This window comes from Sarcophilus harrisii, chromosome 6, assembly GCF_902635505.1.
Source record: "Sarcophilus harrisii chromosome 6, mSarHar1.11, whole genome shotgun sequence".
Classification (NCBI taxonomy): domain Eukaryota; kingdom Metazoa; phylum Chordata; class Mammalia; order Dasyuromorphia; family Dasyuridae; genus Sarcophilus; species Sarcophilus harrisii.
In genome coordinates this window covers 109,203,256-109,209,255 of record NC_045431.1, presented here as the reverse complement: position 1 = coordinate 109,209,255, position 6,000 = coordinate 109,203,256, and the positions used below count along the sequence as shown (strand labels likewise).

The following is a 6,000-nucleotide window of genomic DNA, read 5'->3' as shown; positions in this document are numbered from 1 at the left end:
GGGGATATGGGAAAAATGGGACACTGATACATTGTTGGTAGAATTTTGAATACATCCAGCCATTCTGGATAGTGATTTGGAACTATGATAAAAAAAAAAAAGTTATCAAAATGCGCTTACCCTTTGATCAGACAGTGTTACTAGTGGGCTTATATCCCAAAGAGATCTTTTTTTTTTTCCAAGCTTCTGAGTTTATAGATTTATTAAGCAATACAAGCTAATTGCATAACAAATCAGGCTCAGGTCTCCTCAGCTTGACAGTGGACCCGAAATACAAGGAGACAGATTTTTGTGCATTAAAAGAATACAGCAGGATGTAAACCATAATACAAGATTAAGTAATTTTATTTCTAATTGGAGAACAAATCCAAAGATATCTTAAAGAAGGGAAAGGGACCTGTATGTTCCAAAATGTTTGTGGCAGCCCTTTTTGTAGTGGCTAGAAATTGGAAATGAATGGATACCCATCAATTGGAGAATGGCTGAATAAATTTTGGTATATAAATGTTATAGAATATTATTGTTCTGTAAGAAATGACCAGCAGCATGATTTCAGAAAGGCCTGGAGAGATTTACACGAACTGATGCTGAGTGAAATGAGCAAGACCTGGAGATCATTGTACACAGCAACAATACTATATGATGATCAATTCTGATGGATATGGCTTTCTTCAACAATGAGATGAACCAAATTAGTTCCATTTGTTCAATAATGAAGAGAACCAGCTACACCCAGTGAAAGAACTTTGGGAAATGAGTGTGAACCACAACATAGCCTTTCCAATCCCTCTGTATTTGTTCGATTGCATTTTTGATTTCCTTCTCAGGTTATTTTTAACCTTATTTCTAAGTCCAATTTTTCTTGTGCAGCAAAATAACTATATGGATATGTATACATATATTCTATTTAACATATGCGTTTACATATTTAATATGTATTGGTCTACCTCCCATCTGGGGGAGGGGGTGGGGAAAAGGAGGGGAAAAATTGGAACAGAAGGTTTTGCAAGGGTCAATGCTGAAAAATTACCCATGCACATATCTTGTAAATAAAAAGGCATAATAAAAAAAATTATTGGCATTTGGAAGTCACCCTTTGCTGTGCATGAATAGAACAGCTGAATTCCTTAGAGGCAAGGCCCCAATAGAGAAGTAAAGTTTCTAGTAAAGAAGTCCAGAGAGAAAGATATAAAGTCTCGTCAGGGAAATAGGTGAGGGAGATAAAGAGAAGGTAATGCTGAAAGAGAATATTATTTCAGCAGGCAAAGGTTTCCTTGGCATAGCATGGCATGTTAGGTCCTCTACAAATGTGTGAGTTTAAAATGGGCTCTTTTATAATAGAAGCCTTGCCTACAAGGAGGCCTGCTCCTGATGAGGGCTGATGGGTTTGAGCTGGAATTGAATAGAAAATCTTAGAATTGAATGGGTATTTCTCCAATTCAATGGAGTTAGAATCTCCAACTCTGAACTCAGCTAGCCCCACCTAGATAACAGAATGAAGCTGTTTATCCTAGGATGGGGTCTTTACAGAGGCAGGATTTAAGGAGAATCTGTCCTTCATGGAATTTTAGAGTTTCAAGGCTCCCTTGTCATCTTAACCCTGGGAGTTCTGACTTGCACTGGGTTAAGCCAATGCGATGTCTGCATTACATTTTTAACACAATCTTTTTGCTTGCATTTTGCTTTCTTTCTCATGTTTTTTCCTTTTTGATATGATTTTTTTTGTGCAGCAAGAAAATGGTATAACTATGTATACATATATTGCATTTAACATATATTTTAACATGTTTTAACATATATTGGGTTACTTGCCATGTAGGGGAAGGGTTGGGGGAAGGAGGGAAAAATTTGGAACACAAGATTTTGCAAGGGTCAGGGTTGAAAAATTATCTATGCATATGTTTTGAAAATAAAAAAAAGCTTTAATAAAAAGAAAAGAATATCTCCCACAAAAAAATAATTAATATCAATATAGTTGAGGTCCCAGGAAATGGGAGCCTCCAGATTGGCTGAGGAGAACCATACTGGACCATGTCAGAAAATGAAGCCAAAAACTCTCATGTGGGTATGTGTGTCACTGAGCCCCAGAGTAGCCCCTGTACTTCCAACCAGGAAGAGACTAGAAGACTCAGTCTTAAAAAAATAATAATGATAGTGCCTTGATGCCTTCAGAGCCTTCTCAGTCTTGTAGGGAAAAACTTTTACCCAATTAGTAAAAGTGTTAACAAAATTGAAAGCAGGTTAATTGACCAGGTGATTGATTGTGGCAATCAGGTTGGAAAGGATGTTCTCATGTTCTGAGTATCCCACCCAGAGGACTAGTATTGCTATACTTTTCTTTAAATACCAAAGAACATTTCCTCAAAATCCATGTTGTTGTCTCCTTGAAGGGGTGGGGGCTGTGTTTGAGGTGCTGGCTTTGTATACAGTGAAGGGAGCACTTAAGTAGCCTAGAGTACAAGACCTATAGTGCTTGCAAGGGATTAGACAGGGTGGAGAGAATTACAAGTGGGGGAGGGTCCCAATCAGAGGCATTCCTCTTAACAGGAATTGAAGTAGAATGGAGAACTTTACAGAGAAAACTATATTTGGAGTCAGTATAAATGTTCACTCTCATTCCCTTCCCCAGTTCCAAAGCTCTGTTTAAGGCAATGAGTTCAGCCTTGTTGGGAGAACTCCCACGGGACAGGGGCTTAGCTTCTAGGGTGCCATTGGGAGTCCCAACAGAATAATCTGCCTTTCCTCATTTTCAAGAAAGTTATGAATGATGTCTCCCCACTGGGTAGTGTCAGGGAGCAGGGTGGCAGGGTTAAGGGTGTGGGATACTTGGAGAGTCAGGTCAGGTAGGAGACCCTGATATAGACCATATATATATATATATATACCTTAATAGATATTAAGCCTCCCACCAAGTCACTGATGCCCTTTGGTTTCTAAAATGTTCTGAATCTGGGGGTTAAAACCTCTAATGACTGTCCCAAAGTTAGTTTTGAGGCCTCTTCAATTAAAAGGGCTCTAAGGTAGGAGGGCCATCCTAGGGAAGCACACAGCTGCTTCTGTGAGGCAGGGTCTGGAAGGCTTAAAATAGTCTGTTTTCTATCCTCAGAGAGCCAGAAGTGGGGGGTGAAATTGTGGCCCAAATATTAGCCAGACTGGCAGGCAATATGGGCTTTGAGTAAGGAGACCCTGTAAACCCCTGGAAACTAGAAAATTTAGGGTTTTCATGGCTGCACTTAGGGACTCCTCTCTGGTGGTACTGCAGATTAAAATGCCATCCACATATGGGATAAGACTGCTTCCAAGCAGCTCCAGTTCCCTTAAGAAAAAGAGGACCAATCTGGGATCGCCCAAGGCATGGCTCTGTGTGTCAGGACTGCAGACCAAGATTAGACTGCTGTTAAGCGGCTCCAAATCTCTTCTATGTTTAAGAAATCTCTCAATCCTGTCTGAGGCTGGAGCAGAGAAATCTATCTTCTCTCAGATTTCAGAGGAAATATGGGAGAGCTTTGATAGTACAAAAAGACCATCTGGAGATCAGAGAAAAGAGAATTGGGTCCCCAATTTTACCATTAAATCATACCCCAATAAGGGAACAGGATAGGAGGGAATAATAAACGAGCATTTAAATGACAGGTCACCAAGCTGGAGAGACAGAGAAGAGTTCTCAAGACAGGTCTTAAATTCCCCTGCAATACCCACTCTATGGGGGGGAAGGGTCAGAGAGACCAGAGAGCTAGAGTTAGAGTGAAGGAGAAGCCCCTCCCATAGCAAAAATAAATTCATTGGTGCTACCGGCCACATGCAGGGATAGCCAGGGTTCCCATCGTTGATGTCATGTTGGAGCAAGGGGGAACTTGACCAAGCCCCAAACTCCTTCCAGAGAGCATGCTCATATATCTCATATATATTCATTAGACTCTAATCACTAAAAATGAGCTTCAAGGACTTTTTAACTTATCTCCATTTGGCTAAGTGATTTTAAGCCCAACTTCTCACTAGACTCTTTTTTTCTCCTTTATCTGTGTGTCTTCAGGGAACGTGATTTGATAATTCCTTTCTGTGAGGAAAAAAAGGGAGGAAGAGATAGAATATTTGGAAAACTGGTAGTTTTCAAAATACCTGAAATAATGGGAATCCCTATTCACTTTGCCTTAGGCACTTCTGCCCCACCCCCTATCTCATTAGTTCAGATTGAATTTGAATGCTTTAGCTTTAGAATCCCTTATTTTGTTAAAATTGCCCTGGCAGACTCAGTTTTGGGGATTATTTTTTAAGCTTTACAATTCATTAATTAGTACTTCAGAAGTTCAAAGGGCTTCTTTTGCTTTTGTCCCAAGTAGATAGTGCGCTGGCCAAACCCATTCATGTACACTATCACCGCCTTAGAGACTGGTGATGACCCCCTTGATGCTCATATAAGCAATAGAAATTTTTGACAAACATCAAGATCTGGTTAGCCAATGACAGGTAAGATTCCTCAAGGACTAGCCGACCTAAGCCAGGAAGAGACGTTTCTGCACATCCTTCCTATGACGGGTAGGAACTCTGATTTCTGGTCCATTCAGAATTCTTCTGAAATTCCAAATAAATTGTATATTGTATATACAAGTTGTATATACAAATATATTGTATATAAAGTGTATAAAAAGTGTTACTGAGAAAAATTTTATTGCTTAATTTCCAATGGCCCTGCCCCTCACTCACTGTTAGCCTGTCTCATGTTAGAGAGGTTTGTGAACTAACTAGCATTTTGGAATTTGTAAATTAAGGGAGGGAATGGGGATCTAGGTGGTACAGGGGATAAAGCACCAGCTCTGAAGTCAGGGGAACTTGGGTTTTAAATCCAACCTCAGATATTTGACACTTTCTAGCTATGTCAAACTGAAGCGGGTATAGCTTCTAAGGGAAACATAGCAGTAATCCTAAAATCCCCTGACCTTAGAGTACTATTATTTTAACAATCTGTTTGTCAATGATTCTAAAGTCTTTTGGCCTTAGAATAGTCCTACAAACATTGCTGACTGTCAGATAATCTGCTGGTCAGTGATAACCAAGTTCCTGAGACAATAGTGAACAGACCACTTCTCAGTTCTATCTCTGGGCCATGAATGGCATGAAGAACAGATGTTGTAATGCCGGAGAAACTGAGGTAGAATAGAGAGTAGGTAGTTATAATTTTTTATTTATTGGAGAGCTTAATTAATTGACTGGATTGGACTCTCGTCTCCAAGTACCCAGTCTTGAATGTGGGATTCTAGAGATTCTTTATAGGGTTTTGATGATTAAGTAGAGCAATGACAAAATGGAGGAGGCACCTGGACATTCTGATAAGTTGGGATGATAGAAGAATTGTAATGGGCTGAAGCTCGAGTTGATGCACTGAGGTCCCAAGCACGTGAGGCTAAATACTAATTGGACCACATTCTATTAGTATATATGCTTGGAGAAAGAATGGCCCTCGCCCACTCTTTGTGCAAGTCCTGATGTGCTGTATAGGAAATGATGATTTTGGTGGGTGGAGGCAGAGGGGTAGGAAGAGAGGCTGGGAGAGACTGCTGGCTGGCTTCTTGTCACAGCTGCTCACATTGCTATAGCAATCCCCCTTCACCTCCGATCCCCCTTCACCTCAGTTCCCCCTTCACCTTTACTAAGAATAAAGATCTAAGATTTTCCCCTAACCTGAATTCTTGACTCCGGCTGATTTTAAATATGCGGTCATCACAAAGAACAATATCAGAATAAGGGAGGCACTGGACATTCTGATAAGTAGGGAAGGTCTGGGGTCATGATGTCTAAAACAGAAGATCTTTCTCCTTATCAAACATCCTGATGATTAGGAGGAAGGGATGGTGTTGCAACCAGGGGAACTGGGGTAGAACAACTGAGGTAGGACAATTCAAGGAGACTGTAGCATAACTCTCTAATCTCTATCCTGCCGTAGTTTCTCTGACATTACAATCTTCTGTCTTTTCCTTCAAATCTGTCTTCTTGTTCTTGATT

The 6,000-nt window shown here is 40.3% G+C and overlaps 1 pseudogene; it reads left to right on the top strand.

The window, feature by feature from the left end:
- Positions 1–2,031: 2,031 nt before the first annotated feature.
- The window catches only part of LOC111721321, an 80,319-nt pseudogene continuing 76,350 nt past the window's right edge, over positions 2,032–6,000 (top strand).